At 27.3% G+C, this 19,438-nt stretch overlaps 1 protein-coding gene across 6 annotated transcripts in view; it reads left to right on the top strand.

The window, feature by feature from the left end:
* LOC129969690 (POU domain, class 2, transcription factor 3-like) overlaps window positions 1-19,438 on the top strand; it is a 598,164-nt gene that overhangs the window by 216,809 nt on the left and 361,917 nt on the right. The window lies entirely within an intron of this gene.

Here is a 19,438-nt window from a genome sequence, read left to right as displayed (position 1 = left end):
GAGCGCTCAGAAAATAAGATATATGAATTTGGTTCATTTTTAATTATAGGTAAATACTTTTTTGCCATGAAGTAACGATTGTTTTGTTTCATTTTATACGTGTCTTTAAAAAAATTCAAAAGATAACTCTCAAAAACAATATCTCTTTATATCCTAATTTTTTTTTTCTTCTCTGCTATCCTGATATCTTATTTATAAAGTTCGTTGTTGGCCACTTTTCTGTTATTGGCTTAGAATACAGGAAGATATCGAAAAGTTATTGAAAGCATTTTTTTCAAGTTTCAGAAATGATATCTTTTTTTATTCATTGTTATGTTACAAATCTAAAGTTAATTCCTCTAATTAATGCTTCCAAAAACTTAGTATGCTTTTTGGGAGAAATTCATCTATATAGAAATTTTGAGAACTCTCTTTTGAGATAACTTATAAAAATCAGTATTCCGTATTTATATTTAATGGTTAAAATCCGGAATCATCAAATTTCATCCTTCGTTTTATATTTGTCTTATTGAGATCCTCTGAAAATTTTATATTTGTTCTGTCCTTTTTAAAAAATCTCCATAAAAAGCTTTTTCTTTTTCTTTTTTTATATAATCGTAAAATTGTAGTTTCAGGCATAGATGCAATTGATTATTTGTGTACTTATTACTTCTACTTCTCTTACACAGAATGGGTGAAAAATTATGACAAGATTCATTTTCTGTAAACGATCCCTTGCCATATATTCCTGATTCTTTACGGTGATTTGTATTTTAATTAGTGTGTTATTAACTTTGGTGTATTATCTAATATTATTGTGGTTTGATTTGTTAATGTTTTTTACAGAGCGGGGTTGCAGAAAAAATTCTGTTAAATATCTGAGTTTGTTTCGATAGTTGACAAAAATATTAGAATATTAAATATTTTCATCTTTTGTTCATTTTTTTATTAAAATGTAGTAAATCTAAGTTTAGCACATTCGCTATTTGATGAAAGCCGAAATCTTCGAAGAATTTGTGATTTTCTAGTTTCAATTCTTCTTTAAAATTCATCTCGGGTGAATTTCATTTAAACTTCGATTCATTTTATGATTTAGAGTCATGGTCTTATTATAATGCCTTTTAAATCTAATAGAATCAACACATGTGTATTTAATGTCGCGTGATGAATGTAACTGCAGATGACACGTTACCTCTAATTTCATGTTTCTTACGTTCTGTGCGATTTCACGTCTTGTTTCTTCCATTTCAGTGGACTTCAGTGTAAAATTTGCTGAAAGCACTCCATATTGTTATGTCAGCATGAGTTTTTTCCATGAGATCCTTCGCTTTATGTGTTTTACACCTGAATATTTTATGGTCGTATCTTATCACATTCATGTGAACGACATATGAATATTTCTCATAAAATTAGAATACCGAAGAGGATTTTTTTAAGTTCTTATTAATAACTCCAAATTTATATGTCTTTATTTTCGTTATTGCTATTATGAGCTTTAAAATTTTTAGTCAGTTCTTAAGGTATAATCAATAATTATCTCTGATTTATTAATACTCTCTGGTTTATACAATTTTGTTTTACCCCTAAGAAATTAGATAATATGCTTCTGCATTCATTTATGCTAGGAATAAAGATGACCTTATAAGCTGCATGTCTGTGCTATCACGTTTAGTGTAGTATCAGTTTTTATGCAAAACGGGTGATTAAGCAATTGCATGTTTGCTTCGGATATCACGTCCCGTCCGCCAAAGGCTTGACCTTCCCCCCCCCCTCTCCCGACTCGAAGTTGGAGCGCTTATTTTAAAGGCGTCGAAATAAACCTTTGGTACAAGGTGCAATCCAATTCCGGTGGCTGTCCGACAAGAAATCTTCTCGTAAATAACGCAGCAGCAGAAGAGCCCACTAAGTAATGACACGAACCTCGGGTTTTATCATCCCGGTCATCATTGGCTGGAGAGGAATCACTCCAACAGGGAACTCTAGTACACGGTCCTATAACCTCAAAGGATCATTGAAGGACCTCGTGGATAAACAGCGGGCGTCGTGAAAAACGTATTTAGAAATCATTTGTCAGAACATGCCCTCGTACTAACCTCAAAGGAAAAGATTCGATCGTAAAGTACTGGGCGATCGTAAAATTTCAGTTTCACATCTCTCCTGGCCTTTTTTTTATATTTATTTTGGATATTACGTTTTGACTCGCGCGCTTTTTCCTTTACAATCAATTTTACAACTGCTTGATCCGTCTTCGGCCGACTCAGTGGGCCTCAAGAATTGACTCGGCTGTTTTTTTCTTTCTTTTGTTTTTTTCCTGATTTTATGATTATTGAGTAGTATTTTTTTTTTAGACATCGTGTTGGAATTAAATTATTTTGGTTCAGAGAATAATTTATTATTGTTTTTTACGACGTCTTCCTTCCAATACTTTCGGTTATTATGCCGGAACTCGCCCCTCATCAGTCCCCCTCTTGCTTAATCTTCTTTTATTGTCCTACATTATTTGATTTGTTTCATGTATTAAAATATTATCTGGAATATTTGCTATGCATGCTTTATACATTATTTATTCTATTTAAGATTCGAATTAAATGAATTTGAAATGCATTATTACTATTGATGTTCGATGGGCTATACATAATACATGAATTTAATAATGCATTTATGCTCTTAATGCGTCTGCGTCTGATTCATTTGAATGTTTTGCAGATTAAATGAATTTTTTTCCAATACATGAATCCATATGTTCTTTTTCACTGTTTCTACTTATATGCTTTTATTTTGTGTTCTTCAAAATTCGTGAGAAATTTCTATCTGTTTGGGAGTATATACTTTTGGTTTAGCTGTTAATTTCGAAGCAAATAATATTGTAGTCATTTTAGAAAATAGTTTTATATCTTCAATTAAAAACAAAAAGGTTTATAAACAATTTATCGCTTCAAAAATATTGTTTTAGGTGTTGGTAGTCAAAAATAAAGTGCGCTTCGTTTTAAATATCAGTCCATAGTGATAAAAAGCGTAAATATTCAACAGCCGAATTTCACCGGCTTCTATTTTGAGCCATTGTATGCTTTAAGAAAGCTCGTGAATTTTTCTTTCTCTTTCTGAAATATCAGTTGAAGATATAATGAGAAAAAAAAATCTTTACATTGAAAGACGCCAAGATTAGAGGTACAAGGTTTCCTTTTTAATCCAATGTTCCGATTTCTGTTATCTTTTAAATGATTGCTAGAATTGCTAGCTGTTAACATTTAGTATTGTTTTTAAAGAATAAAAAAAAACTATTAAAACTAAAAAAACTATTAAAAGTCACAGTTTTTTTATTTTTTTAAAAAGAAAACGAAGGTGATGCTTTACAATTTATTTAAATATAACTGAACTCCTTCTTGTCCTACAACTGTGTTTAATTTAGAGTATTTAATTTCTGTCATTGACTATCGAAAGAGTTTTACAGAAATTTTTAATTAAAATTCTATTATTATAAATAGATTCTGTTATTTTATATGCTATAAAAATATTGTATTTGACATTATTTGTCGTTCAATTGATAAAAATATTTTGGATTTTTTTATTTTAAAGTATTTTAAATTTTATTCAGTTATCTGAAAATGCATTGTATGATAATACGCATAATAATATATTGAAATAAATGCGAAATTCTACCAAAATTTCTTTTCTATTATATTCTGTAAATAAGCAGCTCATTGCATTTGAACCAAAATTCAATAGTAAATTGTTTAGGAACGACTCCTTGGAGGGCATACTGTAGAGCTTTTAATGTATTTTCAGAATTATCAATCTGTGTTGCATGTACCGCTAGTGGTATGTTCTAATTTTCGTGGTGCAAAAAAAATCTAATTGAATATAAAACAGCGTTACTTTTAGCGTATCAGTTTTTTTTTTTTTTTGTATATATGTTACCGTTAAAGTATATAATGCAGTTATTTCATAGAATACCTAGTTATTCCATAAAATAACTGATCGTGTCCATTAAAGTGCGTAATATGTTATTAATTTGACACTTTAACTAGTTATTCTATGAAATAACTAGATATTCTATAAATTAACTGAGAGACAGTTAAAGTGTAAAATAAACAATTTATCTAAAATGAAATTAAACTAATGATAGACAATTAAAATGAAAAAAGAAGTAATTTCTCTAATTTATGCAGCGTATAAATGGTATTTATGGAAACGTACCATAAAATCATTTGTTACAACAAGGATTACTAAAATGACACTTGGAATTACAAAGAACATTATTTCTAAAACAAAAACATTTTTTATTTCTAAAACAAACAAACAAAAACATGAATGCAGTAGGGGTGGAAGGTAAATGTATTTGTCGTGCGAGATATATGATATTGATTATTTTACACTTTAACGGACACGATCGGTTATTTCATGGAATAACTAGATATTCTATAAAATAACGGATTTCATACTTTAACGGTAACATATATAATATTATTATGAACCTATTTTTTGCACCTTCATGTCTATAAACCTATTAGTTGGGGGGCCATATTGGTCTTATTACTTACTGCTCACTACGATATATAGTTTATATTGTATTATGAAGTATTAATTAAGAATATAAGTTTTAAATGATTAATTCTCGTATTACAAGCATTATATTTAAAACATATTTATTCTTATTTGATTTTTTTATGATGCATTTTTCTTTAATACTTAGTGGAAATAAATGTTAAAATACTGGGAAGTTTTGCTGTGTGTTCAACAATATCAAAGAAACTCTTCTAACAGCAGCATTTAGACTTTTTTAAAAATAGTTAAAAATGGAATTAAAAATACCGATAATTATGTGTTATGCAATGCCGTGTCGGAATATTATCGCGGTCGGTTTCTTATGCCAAGAAAAATTTCCCTAATCTTTGCAGCTGATCAATATTTCAACGTCAGGAAGATTGGCACCGTACTGATTAGAATTCGATCGTCTTCGGTCCGATTCTTCATGTATATAATCCATCATTAGAATTCGAGACATTCCCCCGTCAGAAAAGCATAATTGAAACTAGTCAATTTTTTAAGATCTTTTTCAGTCTTCCTAGGGGTGGACGGACTGAGACATGGTCAGCAGGCACGAATCTAATTTGCGTTTTCTTTTTGCTCCTTCCCGCCAAATAAGATTTCTGTAGAAACGCATTTGGGCATTCTGCCATACCTTACCTTTCATTAGGTTCGAGTCAAATTTCGGTATCTTGTACCCATCACTCATGGAACACATTATTCTGCAAATTAGGTTTTCGAAACTTTGACTGTGTGTGTTTTTCTGTGTCTTTGTTTTTTGTTTTCTGCAGCTTCGGGGTTCATGGAGTTAAAAATATAACCTGAGGAATTTTTTGGACTGGAATTATAATGTACTTTAATTTTTCATTTAGTTTAATGGTGCTTGAAATTGTTTTTAAACTTTTAATTGGTATATCAGTTCATAGTCATTTCGTTTCTTTAGTTAAAATAGATTTTGCATTTTAAAATAAGCATATTTAAATGATTGTATTTAATTCATTTTTAAAAAAATTGAATTCGATGTGAAAAATTTGGAAACATTAGAAAAAAGAAAGGGGATAAGAGAAATTAATAGTAATTGTCAACCATACAAACATGTTTAATATTTAACTATCGATAATTTTTTTATTATATGCGTATCTGCTGATTCTTTCTGTAAAACATTTATAAGTTAATGATATCTATTTCTGAAATAAATATAATTTGTTAATAAATATTTTATTTTGTGTTAATATCTAATTCTTTTTTTCTTCTGTTAACTTTGGTTACTTTTGTTTTATTTTTAAATTTATTTTTCATCTGCGTTTTTGTGTAAATTCAAATTATTGACATTTTTTTACTTTTATTTTTATGCTATATTTATTTGCACAGAAGCAATGCCATTAATACACATTTTTTAAAATCTTTTTCATTTTTTTTTTTACAAAATTATAATATTGATTATGAGTTCTAAGTTGTATGATTCGAGTTAACATTTTAACATGCATTTAAAATTGTTAATAATAAAATTTACAGTTATACTAATCTAAATAGATGAATTTTGTTGTTTAAACTTAAATGGGTATTTTTATTTTTTTATTTAATAATATTTGTTTAATTTTATATGTGAAATCCTAAAATTTCAGAATTCAACAGATTTATATATTGATTATGAATAATATATATATATATATATATAATATGAAACTTCACGATTCCATTTAACGTTTTTAATTCTTAATTGTATTTTTAGAATTAAGAGCAGACACTGTTTGAAAAATGAATCAGGAAATTTTTAAGATACAATAGTAGCTCCACGCCGTTTTTGTACAGTTCCTAATTCCCTTTTTGTCATTTTACCGTTCATAGTTGTTACCTTCTCTTTGCAGACACTGAATCATTTGTAATTTCACACAATATCATTTCGCTTGCAGTTCATTTTCAAGCACAAATTTACGTTTTGATGCTAAATTTAGAAAACGCTGTGGTCGTTACTTTTTTTCGGAAGGACCAACACTCGCGTGCTTTATTGTGCAACACAGTCAGCCTTCCTTCCTTTTTTTCCTCTTACCAAAGAGCATTCGCCCACTTCAGCCGCCTGCAACTTTTGCTTTTTCTAATCCCAGTCTTCAGGGACTCTGTGGACGCTTGTTTACGTTTTTCGGCAAAACCTTAACACCTGCCAGACCCACCGGGCCAACCACCCACCCCCTCACTTTTTCATCCCACTCTCTCTGCCTCCCAATGCACCCTGACCGTGACCCGGGCCTGCTCCCCTATTGTCCCATCCCGGGAAATATCGGACCAGCTGGCCCCCATGTTCACTGTCTCTCCGAATGTCGGGAACGTCTGGCGGGCCATGTGTTCCTCTGGGGGTGTTTGCCTGGAGAATCCTTGGCCAAGTCCTTGGAGACTTTTTGCGGGAAAATCTTAGTAAAGTATCCATCTTATCTCCACCATCCTTTCTCTGTGGATTAACCTCTTTCTTGGATTTAGTGGATAATTAGTCGAATTGGAATGTTCGTAAATGGTCGGATGATTCATCAGGTTGGGGGTGGTGTCGGTGCCCGAGGTCATTGTCCTGGCTGGTTGCTGCCGGTTGGGTTTTGGTGTATTTCGAAGAATTTTGCCTTTGCTGTAAGTATGGATTTGATAGATTTTGTATTTTTTTTTTATATCAGGTATACACGGGATGGAAAATTTCTCCAAAAGTACGTATTTTAAATATTTTTAGAAAATTAATTTTTTTTTTGGGGGGGGGGTATTTTATTCTTGTGAAAACTTAAACAATCGGCGTATATTCCTCTTTTACAAGCGTGGAAAAAATAGTCTTTCAAAACTTCATCCATCAGAAAAAATAGTTATAAACTTTTAAATATTCGAAGCAATTTTGAAATGATATATTTTAATGTGTTTCTCGATATACTACTAAAAATGATTATTGCGAAAATGATAAAGTTATGACACAAAAGAAATACTTAGAAAACAGCATAAGGATAAATAAATACTTTAGTATATGCTTCATTTATTTTTATTAAAGATGATCATGATATGAGTAATTGTAATTTGGTTTAAAAAAATACCTTTGGTTAAAAATAAATAGTTCAGCTATTTAAGTAATGATAAGTAATGAAAGCAAAATTTAATTTTTTTCTTTTATATTTGAAATTGTTTTAAAAATGCTTTGTCTTTTTAAATGCAATGAAATTTGTCTGGAATTGGTGAGTACCAGTTTAATTAGAAATATGATCTTGATAATGAAAATCGTCTGTGGGGGTTAATCCTCAGTATTTTTTAAAAATTACTATTGTTCTTTATTTCTCTTATTCAAAACACAGATTAAATTTTTGTGGACAAATTTAAATATTCACTCATGTTATAAATGTGCTTTTTCCCTTTAAATAGCAATGATTCTTTTCGTTTTGTAAAATATATACTGTATGTATTAGTTCAGACATAAAATTAAATGAATCAACGGTTAAAAAAAATAATAGTTTTGAAGATAAACGAGTGAAATAGCTTACAAGAAATTTATAAATCGTTGCTACTTTACCTAATCTGATAAAGAACCCAAATTTTATTTTATTTCGTCGCAACTTCTTACCTTGTAACTTAATTGTTAATAAATTTTGATTGAATATTAAACATAAAAGGAAGTCACATTTAAGTTATTGTCCAAGTCATAATAGAATATTTTTTCTAACAGATTATAAAGCAATATTTTTCTATCATTAAAATAACAAATATTGATATATGTTGTGTGCGTGTGTTTCTAAAATTAATGTCTGAATAAAAGACTTATCTTTTCTTCCCTATTGTAACTCAGCAACGTTAAATTGGTATAAAGGTTCGATTTTCATTTCATCATTGTGTATTTTGAATTAATTTTTTGAATATATTATCAGCTATAGATTTTGTAACGAATCTCAATTTTTCAGCCAAAGAAATTTTTAATTTTCACCAAAATCTTAAACGATTTTTGACAATAAATTACTTTCTCTTACATTTCTTTATATCTATTTAGTGAATAGGCTGATTCAACTTGTAAAAACACTTCATAAAAAGTACAGTAAACAGACTTTTTGAGCTTTCTTGATAGAAAAAAAAAAAATTCAGCTGTCTGAAATATCTGAATGGTTTTCATTTTGTAAAAAACTAGGGAAATGTTTTATTTTCTCTCTTAAAAAATAAAAATAGATTTTCAATTCAAAATAGTCATTCGATCAGCGCAGAATTAAAAAAAAATTAAAAGATTTTACTAAGGAACTTTTTTATAATTATTTTCTTACAAGAAGTTTTTATCATCTACATTGAAATATTTGGGATGGCAAAATGAAAACAGGAAATGTGGTGGCAAAAATGAAAATAAGTTGTGTTAAAATTATAATCCACTTAAAAAAACGCAGCCTGGATATTTAAACATTAACTTCGTCTTTAACATTTAAGGTTGAAAATGTGCTTTTTGTGGGAAATTCCATATTTATTGTGTTCTATTTAAATTTTAAATATATTTTATCGTTAGCAAAAAGTTATTTAAGTTGAATTTGTGCCAAAATAATTATTATATAACAGTGTATCTAATCTATTGGAAAATAGTATTAATCAGTTTTATGATGTTTGAAAACTTTTGAAATAAGCTATTTGATATTCAACGTTAACAAAATACTTCGCTACTCATTATTCAGAGCTAAAATATCTCTAAGTGCATTGATTGCTTTTGAATTTCATCTAAATTGTTGGGATTCGAATTTGAATCCTAAACTGAAGTCTTAGATAAGCATGGTTAAAAAAAAGTGGATGCTATAAATTATATCTGATCACAACAAAACAAGAAGAAAAAAAAAATTACCAAGATATATATTCTTCTAAGACTATTGAAAATTGTCATCTAGTATTTATTTTGCCATTCTTAATTAAAAACAAATGTAATGAATTCTAAGAATTTATTTCTCGGAGTCTCGTAACATCTACTTTTATGGACAATAGTAAAAATTTCTTTTTGATTTCCCAATCGTATCAAGTATGTTATAGGACTTCTCATTTCTTTTCAAATTCCCTGCTGAGTTAGCTTTTGCCTATGATGTTGAGTAAGCTTTTGACTAACCTCTGTGAAGAGGTTACCATCATTTAAAGTCTGAATTGCTCAATTTTCTTTCCGGTCGACTAAATGTTTGATTTTTCTGTATGAATTACTTTCATTATCAGAACTATAAAACATAACGAAAAAGTGGGGGGCATCGGCTATTGAACCCTTTTCTTTAAAAAATTATTACTATGAAATCAGACAGTAATAGTTGATTTAAATGATTTTGGCATCTACACTCAGTGACAAATCAGATGAGCATTGTGTCGAAAGCTATGAAATGTATCATTATATTCTTAAATTATTTCCCTAAGACTGCAATGGATTTAAAAGTACTTCCTATATAGGAGCAAGATTTAATTTTAATTCTGAATAAGCAAAATTATGTGTGATCACACTGTTATTAAAATGGAAGTTATTTAATATTGTGGAGTTTTTGACATATTGTAGAAGACTTATTCGAGCCTTTTGAATTTATCAGTGATTCGAATTTTTCTTTAGTCCCTTGAATTTCATTGAAGCAGAATGTTATAATGACCTCTTTTATTTGAATTTGCTTTAATTAATTAAAACTCAATGTAAAAATTCTTCTTAAATTTCTGAATTGTTTTATTGAATTGAATTTTACTGAATTAATATATTGGGCATTTAATAATTGTCAGTGAATAATTCATAACTACCTTTTAATGTAGAGGAAAATGCTCCACTGTTTAATGTATGCAATCAAAAGGTAATAAAAAAATTCCCATTTAAAATAAAAATAAAACTCTCAACATTTTAGATGTGAATTGCCACTGTTTATTTTATATTTCTTGTATTTAAACTTCTTTATACTGTTTGTAATTGCATTTTTTGAACTTCTCATTCATAAATTTAAAAAAAGTTAAATGTCCTTAATTGTTACCGCTTTATTTATTAAAATTCCGCACTAAATTCGTTATGCATTACTTATTATATATTAATAGTAAAACGAATCTTTTTACTGCTTTTTTTAATTTAAAAATGGTCCTTCTGTCTTGATGATCATAATTTTAGATCCATGTTTAAGTCAAATTTTTGTATAAATGGATTTTTTTATTTTGATTCCTTCAATTTTGAATTAGTCAAGTTCCTCAGACAAGCAGAATCATTGTATTTTGCCATATAATAATACTATGAGCCTTGGAATAAGTGATGCGATCTCATGTTTTCTATGTGCTAACAACTTGAGTTTTTACTGGCGAAATTTATCTTATTTTTGACTAATGCTGTCAGTTCCAGATTGAAAAAATTTATTTAATAAAAGCCAATGAACAAAATTCCCCCTTGTGAATTGATTCACTTACATAATTAAAGTTATTATTTGCTTTGGTGCTAGCTAAAATGATAATTATTGTTATTTAATATTTATTTTTATGTTCCCTATTAGTTGTCTATGGAACAGTTTTAAATAACTTTGATGTGAATTGATGAGCGAAATGAACTCTTTCGGGAAAATAAATCGAATATTCAATAATTTAAAATGCACCATAAATGCATTAATGATATAAAAAGAACACGATTCTATTGTATCCTGTTTTCTCAATTTCAGTTACTTTGTATTTCAAATTCTGAGTTTTGATTCTCTTGTTATAACACTATAACGGCAAAAATATATGAATATTATATGATGAGTAGCTTGCTGCGAAGCATTTTAAAGTGGTTTATTTAAGTGTTAAGTTGGCAGTAAATAAAAATTTCACTTCAGAGTGCTGTCACATTTAAAGCTAGAAGACATTACAAATTATCAGTAATATTTACTCTAAAAAATAGTGATCTTCTGAGATACAATTGTTTTTCTTGAAATATGAAAGAAGCAGCGTAAAAATAATAGTAATAATAAGACTTAATTTTAATATAGATAAAAATCACTGTAGCTCTATGGACCATTTTGAACCACTCTACCATTATTTTTTAAAATTTACAATTAATTTTTTCATAGTACTTTGATAATCCTATTGTTGTTTTGAAAATAGAGATTTAATCATATTTAAAATTAAGATTCAGTTAAGTTAGTCATTCAATTAATTATTAACTAGTTTTCTTAAACGAAGACAATCTTTCCAATATTGGTGAACAAAATATGCGCTTCTAATATGACAATTAGTGTGAGTTTTTGCTTTCCAAAACATGTGCTTTAAATGAAATAAGGTTATATAAATGAAAAACTTTTGTATTTCTTTGTGACTTAACGAACAAACCATCCATAGGAAATTTAAATTTAAAAAATATGCTTGTGTTTAGTATTAAAATATCATTTTTTTTTTTGTTCGTCTTGATTAATTTTAACAAAAAGTGGTTATGAGATTGGACTTTAAAAGTTTCTTTTCCTCTTTTTGCATATCGTTTAGCAAATTTTGTCATGATTGAAAGCAACTTGCTGTACAACCTAAAAGAAATAGGAAATTTTAATTTTTCTTGCACAACAATTTACTGATTTAATTCAAAAGTATTTTTTTCCTTAATAACGTTGGTTTTTATTGAACGTTTTTTTTTAATTATTATTATTGAATAGCTCCATTCTCTCAAAATAATAAAAAGGTTTAGTTAAAAAATTAAACATTGCAGAAAGCATCCTAATATCCAGAATATTTCAAGGAAGTTCGAATTAAAATAAATATATGTTAGTTAAAAAAAATTGTAATTTCATTTTTTTTTTCATTATTAAACACATTATCATTATTAAACACTTATTGAAAAACAAATTTAAACATCAGAACACAAATATTTCTTTAAAAAAAACAAGGAGAGTTTTTTCTCGTATTAATTAGTTACGTCATTTTAATTCGTTGTGTTTGTCAGTAACGAAAATAATAAATCATTTTATGCAAGGATATAAAATTAGTCAAAATCTTCTTTGAGCATCAGCATCTCTGCTCAGGAGATTCTGTGCAAATTTCTATTTTCTGCTGAATAATATTTCGAAATCGAATGCAGTGACAAAATATTTGAACTAAAAGACATAAAGTTACGGCATCGAAATTTCAGCATTAGAAACGTTTTCGGACGATTTCAGTTTTAAAAAATATGCATTTTATGAAATATTATGCGTTGATGTAATTTTTGAATTTTCTAGTAAAAGGGAAAAATTTACATGTAGAATTGTTAAATGCGTAAATATTTTATATTTCACTAATTGATATATATGAAATTGTTCAGGATTAAAATACTTTTAAGTATATTATCTTTAAGATGAAAAATATTTTTGTATAAATTATTATGATATACAAAATTCTTTTGTGGTCTAAAATCTTTATCGTTTTGCTTTTAATTAAAATTAGAATATTAATTGAACCAGACGATTTATATAGCTTAGATAGAATATAGTTTTTTTAAAAATGACTCTGAGGGAAAAAAAAATATTCTGAAACTTAAAGATATTTTTTAAGGATGAAATAATTGAGCTCATTTATTAAATTTCATAAAAAAAATGTATTAATCCATTGTTCTTGATATATGAAGCATCTTCATTTCAGCTGGGACTTCTGGACTGTTTAGGGTGCTATTAAATCTTATTTATAAAAATTCTGGAATTGCATAAAGTTTTTTTTTTCGTTCACTTCAATTTTTAATTATATTTTATTTTGTGTCTTACGTTTAAGCATCGTGATTTTACTAAATATTTTGTGATGCATTTTTTACTTTAAGTAATGTGGAATAAGATAGTTTAATCGAAAGAATTTTTTTTTTTTAATTTAAAGAAATCTATTTTTACTGTATCTTCTAAAAAAATCTGTATGTTGTTTTCACGCGTACTTAAATAATAAGCTTCTTTTTATCTGCTTTTCAAGCTTTTCATTTTCTATAATTATTAATAGTACTAAAATTGTTTATTACTTTTTTTTTTTTCATTTGGAAACCTCTCTGTCGAATTCATGAAGATGTACAAAATGACTTATTTCTAAAAAAAAAAATGTCTTAAATCATGATACAATAATGTAATATTAGATTTTCTGTCAAAAATAGTCTACCCTGTTAAAGAAGTTCATTTTAGTGGACCCATTTGCGTCGGGCAACGTAGAAATCACTCCTCAGACCTTGGATACATTTTCACAGGCTCCGTTGCTATTCATTGCTTTAAATCAATTACGTTGTGTTATATTAAAAGATATTATTATCGTGTTGAATATAAATACAAATTTAAAAAAAAAGTCAGACAAAAAGGTGTTAGATCGTGTTAACTTGTACTTAAGTTAACAGCTGGTTGCATGTTCACTCAATTGAAAAATAGTCAGAATAGGTTTGAAATGTTGGAGGGCAGTCTTCAAGAAGATCAAAAACAGTTGTATGTGCGTTTAATTTTACTACATTCTAAAATCATTGTAACAGAAAAATAATAAAATCTGTTGGATGAAATTTCTGTGGAATGAATTCGGTTAAATTTGTTTACTGATTTATTTCCTATATAAGATGATTAATTAAACAACAACAATAAAACTATATTTCTGCTTTCCTTTAGAAAATTTGTTCCTGAAAAGCGGAAATATTAATTTTAGTAAAGTTGCTTTAATCTGGAATATATGGAATTAAAGTCATGACTTACAGAAAATATTGAGTGAATTTAATAATGAAAAAATCTTTAAGGTAAAAATTATGGAATTTGCTTTAACTTTTAGGCTATTCTTGCAAAATCTGTATGCCAAAATGTTTTTTTTTTAAGAAAGAAAGAAAGAAATTGGACATCATGGTATCAGTTAAGATATACTGCTTTCAAAATTATTAACCGTTTTTAGTATTCTGAGATGATGCAAACTTTTATAAATTCTAGAAAATGAGAGTTTTCCTAGAAAAAAAATTTTTTTTTAAGTGACACTCTTTTTCGAAATTTTATTTGTTTAACTGTGTTGAAAGATGTGCCTTTTGATTTTTATATTTCCTCAAATTTTTTTTTATATTTTTATTTCCGGAATGATAAATTATTTAAAATCAATTATGATTATCTGAAATTCTTTTAATGATTACTGTAGTCAAACAGAAATAATTTTCAGATGGAAAAATTTCGGTTTTTTGCCTTTTTGCTATATTACGTGATTTGCAAAAGCGACTTTTTAATAAAGCATAACATTGTTTTGAAAAAATGCAGCATGCAATATCTAGATATCCTGATGTAAATCAAGAGTTCCACCAGACAAATTATATTTTAAAACAAAATCACTGAAAAAAAATTCTGTATAATGAAATGATGTTGTTACTTTGTTAGGTTTTCTTTCTTTCTTTCTTTTTCTTTTTTTTTGTTTAATTGATAAATACTGCAGAGTTTTAAATTACATAAAAGAAAATTAGAATGTTTTATTTTCAATTTTTTCAACATGCAATTGCAAAGACATGTTGGTCTGTAAATATGCAGTTATTTGCATAAATTTCTTGCGTTTACTTGTATTGGGATTACTGGGATTTTTTTAATTGAAAACCCAATTTTAAAGAATGCTATAGTATATCACATTGTAGATATTTACATTTTTACTTAAATATATCTTTTATATATATATAAAAAGAAAGTTTGGTACGAATCTGATTGTCTAAAATTTATTTCGTAGCTTTGAAATTGCAGTTTGTCATTATTTAAGTTTTAATTTTTTTCCTGTATAAAATCATAATTCGGGGAAACTTATGATTTTCTTTTCGTTATTATAATAAGAAATATAGTTATGATGAGTAATTTTTCTTTATAGTTCGTATTACAAAGCTGTTTTTTCTTCCTTTCATTTAACATTCAAATCTTAAAAAGCATATTTTGTATTTCTTGTGGCTGAAATCTTGATAGTTATGCTTGTTTATAAATACAATTTTTGAAACAATTTCATTTAATTACAAGTTTTTTTAAAATTTTGATAATTTATTAGTCATTTAGCATAACTCTCACGTTAAAATGGACAGTGTCTTTTCCCGTCAACTTTTGACGCATTTGCGTCATGAAATCTGTGTAAGAGTCTTGAAAAAAAATTTCCATTAAACCTTAAAAGGCATTAATTTATTTAAGAAATTTAGAAAAAGGAATTAAATAAAAAATAGTAAGAACCACAATGTTGGATTTAAAAAAAGACTACGAATTTAATGTACGCATATTCTGAATTTTCAATTTCAATTCACTTCTTTTAGTTTTATTACTCGGATAAGTTTTAAATGTATAAAATGTCTGAATTAAAAGCTTTTATATAAAGAAACGGTCAATATTTTTTGTAATTGGAAAGAAAAGCAAAAAGGTATTCTAGAAACTTTGCAGCATCATTAATTTTTTTCAATTACCAAAATGTTAGATGAAAAACTTTTGAAACTTTGCATCTATTATTCGAATACATTTTAAAAGAAAACTTGGACATCTCATTAAATTGCTTATTTTTAAACGGAAATATATCCTTGACATACGTTAACTCTTGTCTTGAAAATAATATTAAATGCAGGTGTAGAACTCATGAAAGATTTCAACCCCTCCGGCTAAAAGAACTTGAACGTTAAGCACTAAATGCATTGCAATTTTCCTCTATATATTATTCCTTTTTGATATCTACATTGATGATGTCAGTTTGCATAGCATTGGTCAATATCTCTTAAAACTTAAACGGCGGAACTTTCCCCCTTTTCCGATTGTTTAGATACATTTTCTTGTTTGAAAAATGAATGACTAATAGGCCCGTTTAACATTTTAATGCGGGTTACCATGTTTTCCGTTTGCATCGAAACACCTCGTCATCATTATTTATTTATTTTTAACAATATTTCTTGCAACTATTACTTTTTTATTACCCGTACTCACGGAGTAAAACAATGGGATAATTAGTAGTCACGTCGACCGAGAACACGATTTGAATGGATTCAGAAATAATGTACTTGCTTAATCAGGCAGAAAGAGTGAGAGTTTTCCGCCCTTTAAAGGATGTGTATTATCTTTTTTTAGCGTTTATTGATTAAAGAATCCGTATATCTTGCGACTATGAAATATAGCCTTTTTTTAGTGCACATTGATTATCTTCTTTGTATAGCTGTGGTTATGATTCCTCTACATAATAAATGATGTGAGTTTTATATTATCTATCAGTGATTGTGTGTGTATTTTATATGGTTTTATGATAAATTCCTTTTTATTTCGTCCTTGTATTCCTAATTAGCGTGTTTTATCATATAAATCTATTTGTGTAATCGAAACTTTTAAATTGTTTTTGAATTTTACAGTCAGTATCGGTTGCAGGTACTTCTAGGGGATTCAAATATTTTCGACGTATTCTTCTTCAAAATTATCAAATACTTTCATACTTCTTTCATATATTTATCATTTTGATACATCTTTTAGTGTGTAACTCATAGCATGAAATTATGTGAATTTCTAAGCAGGCACTTCACAATAATTATTTAACTGTAGAACATTGTAATCTTGATGGAGGAGAGCCGCAAATTTGGACCGTTAGCTAGATTGGACTTTTGTCATAAACTTAATTATTTGAAATGTTTTGACTATAAGCCAAGCTTCTTATATTTAAACAATAATATAGTTGTGGAATCATTTTTAAAGCAGTTTGTAAACAAATATTTACATTTAGAATATCATCAGTTAAATATTTTAACAGAAGATTAACAGCAAATTAATAACTATTTTAAAGTAAGTATCAAAATTTATTGTTATATCCTTAGAGGTGAAATCATTTCGTTGTTTCAAATAATTTGAAGATGAGATTAGATGATTTTTTTTTGTTGTTGTTGTTAGCCGCATTGCTGAGATTCGACATTAACATTTATCTAAACTGGACTTTTTAAATTAACGTAATTACTATTTTGATCTTAAGAAATAGCCCAGAAATCAATTATAATAACTATTAATTATCATAAATTGAAATCGTGACAAGTCAAAGGAAAAAAAGTAGTAAAAGGAATTAAAGACGTCAAATGTTGGTTAAAAGAGAGAGAGAGGAAAAAAAAATTGTTTATGTAGTTTTATATTTTATGAAAAGAAACCAAAGAAGAAGAAGAAATGATACAATGATAAAATGTCATACTTTGGTTCGTGAAATGTTAGCAGATGTGAAATTTAAAATTAAAAAAATTCTTTTGCGTTAATTATATTAAAGAATTAAATGTCAAGGTAAAAAAAAAAACGCCAGTTTCTTTCTATTAAACTTTTGATTTCACCGTTACTTTTTTAATTTGATACTTTTTTTTCTATTTTAAAGAAGTAATTTTCTATTTTAAAGTGTGTAAGTATATTAAACCGCTTGAGGCATTTTTTAGAAATAAATAAATTGCCAAAAAATTATAATTTCTTGTATTAAATTTTTTTTTCTACCACTGTATATTCAAAATTCTTAGATGGTTCATATATGGCAACTTTCTCTTAAGAGATTCGGCTTAATTAGGATAATCGATTTTTGTCTGACTTTGCGAGAAACTTTTGTGTAATTTAATTCAGCAAATCCAATGTAAAAATTTGGTAGCACGACATTTAAGCCATTGGTAGCCTTTACGATATTTTTTTTAAATGTGAATTTCTTGAAAACTGATGGAATAATATCTAATGCTTTCTTTTAATGAATGAACTAGACAGCTGTAAAAATTTCCAAAGTATGGAAAATCGTTTCTCTGCAATTGTGTTTTTACTACAGTTGTAGAGGTTTTGGATTTTCAACTTTTTCCTGTTTTTCGATAAATTGGCATTACTTTTGATTTTGGAAAATATTTAGAATATAATTACTATCGTTTGAAATTTATGCCATTTTTATCAATGGAATAGCAGCAAAATCAAATAAATGAGATGAATTCTTATTTAAATACACTCATGCATTTTAAGCTCTTTGAAAAAATTTGCGACATGAAATTATTGTCATACTTTTTGTAGATTATCATCATTTTTTTTTTGTTCTTTTATTAATGTTTGCGTGGAATTAGCCAAAATCTTTTCATGTACTTTTCGTTATTTTTTTTATTTTTAAAAAAATTGCAAAGAATTATTTACAGACTTTATGGACGGAAAATTTATTAAATAGCATACAATCATAGACAGACATTTTTCTTTAAATTTTCTATGAAAATGCTTTTTACAACAGATCATCTGTATCCCTTAAAATTCTGGTTAAAAAAAACTTTACATTGAAATAATGCATAAGCAATATTTTATTTCTTATGGTTATTTAGCCAACTTTATAATTTCCGAACTGTCATTTATTTTGACTCTAAAATTTTAAAATGACAGAAGGAACTGAAACACCTTAAAATATATATTATTTATTATCATATTATCATTTTTATTATTTGTTTGAATCTTAATTTTTCACTCAAAAGGAAACTGCTGCATATTTTTACTATAATAATATTTTGTGGAGCTTGCTATCTTTTAAAGTTTCAGTTTTAAGCGATTATATTTTTTACTAACATTTCTTTGCTTGAAAAAATCGGAACAAAAGCGCATTAATTTATTTGCAAAATTTTGGCATTTGCTTGCGATTCTTCCAATTATTAGTGCTATTATTTATTTTGTGATGGATTTTTTTTCGTGTATCTGTTTTCGCAATCATTTTGAAAAGGTACTTAGTGTCTTAATTGCAAATTTATTTGAATGCTTTAGAGTTTTTTTGAACGGGAAAACATTTTTTTTTCTGTTTAGTAATTAGTTAACTGAGAATTTTCAGGATCTATTGAGTTAATTTACTTTAATTGTAGTTTAAAGGAGAAATAGAATCAAATACATTGAAATGTGATGACTATCACTATATATTTTTTTATTTTAGTCTTTACAAACATTCATTATTGTAGCATTTTTTAAAAATCATGTTTGCTATCTAAAACAGTTTGAAAATATATCTTTATTTTGACAATTTTTTAAGAAAATGAAAACCGGAAGCGAAATATTTCTTTAGCAACCCTCCC

The sequence above is a fragment of the Argiope bruennichi genome, chromosome 5 (assembly GCF_947563725.1).
Source record: "Argiope bruennichi chromosome 5, qqArgBrue1.1, whole genome shotgun sequence".
In the NCBI taxonomy this organism is placed as follows: Eukaryota; Metazoa; Arthropoda; class Arachnida; order Araneae; family Araneidae; genus Argiope; species Argiope bruennichi.
Note: the sequence above shows the minus strand (reverse complement) of the source record. Positions and strands in the feature narration are given on the sequence as shown.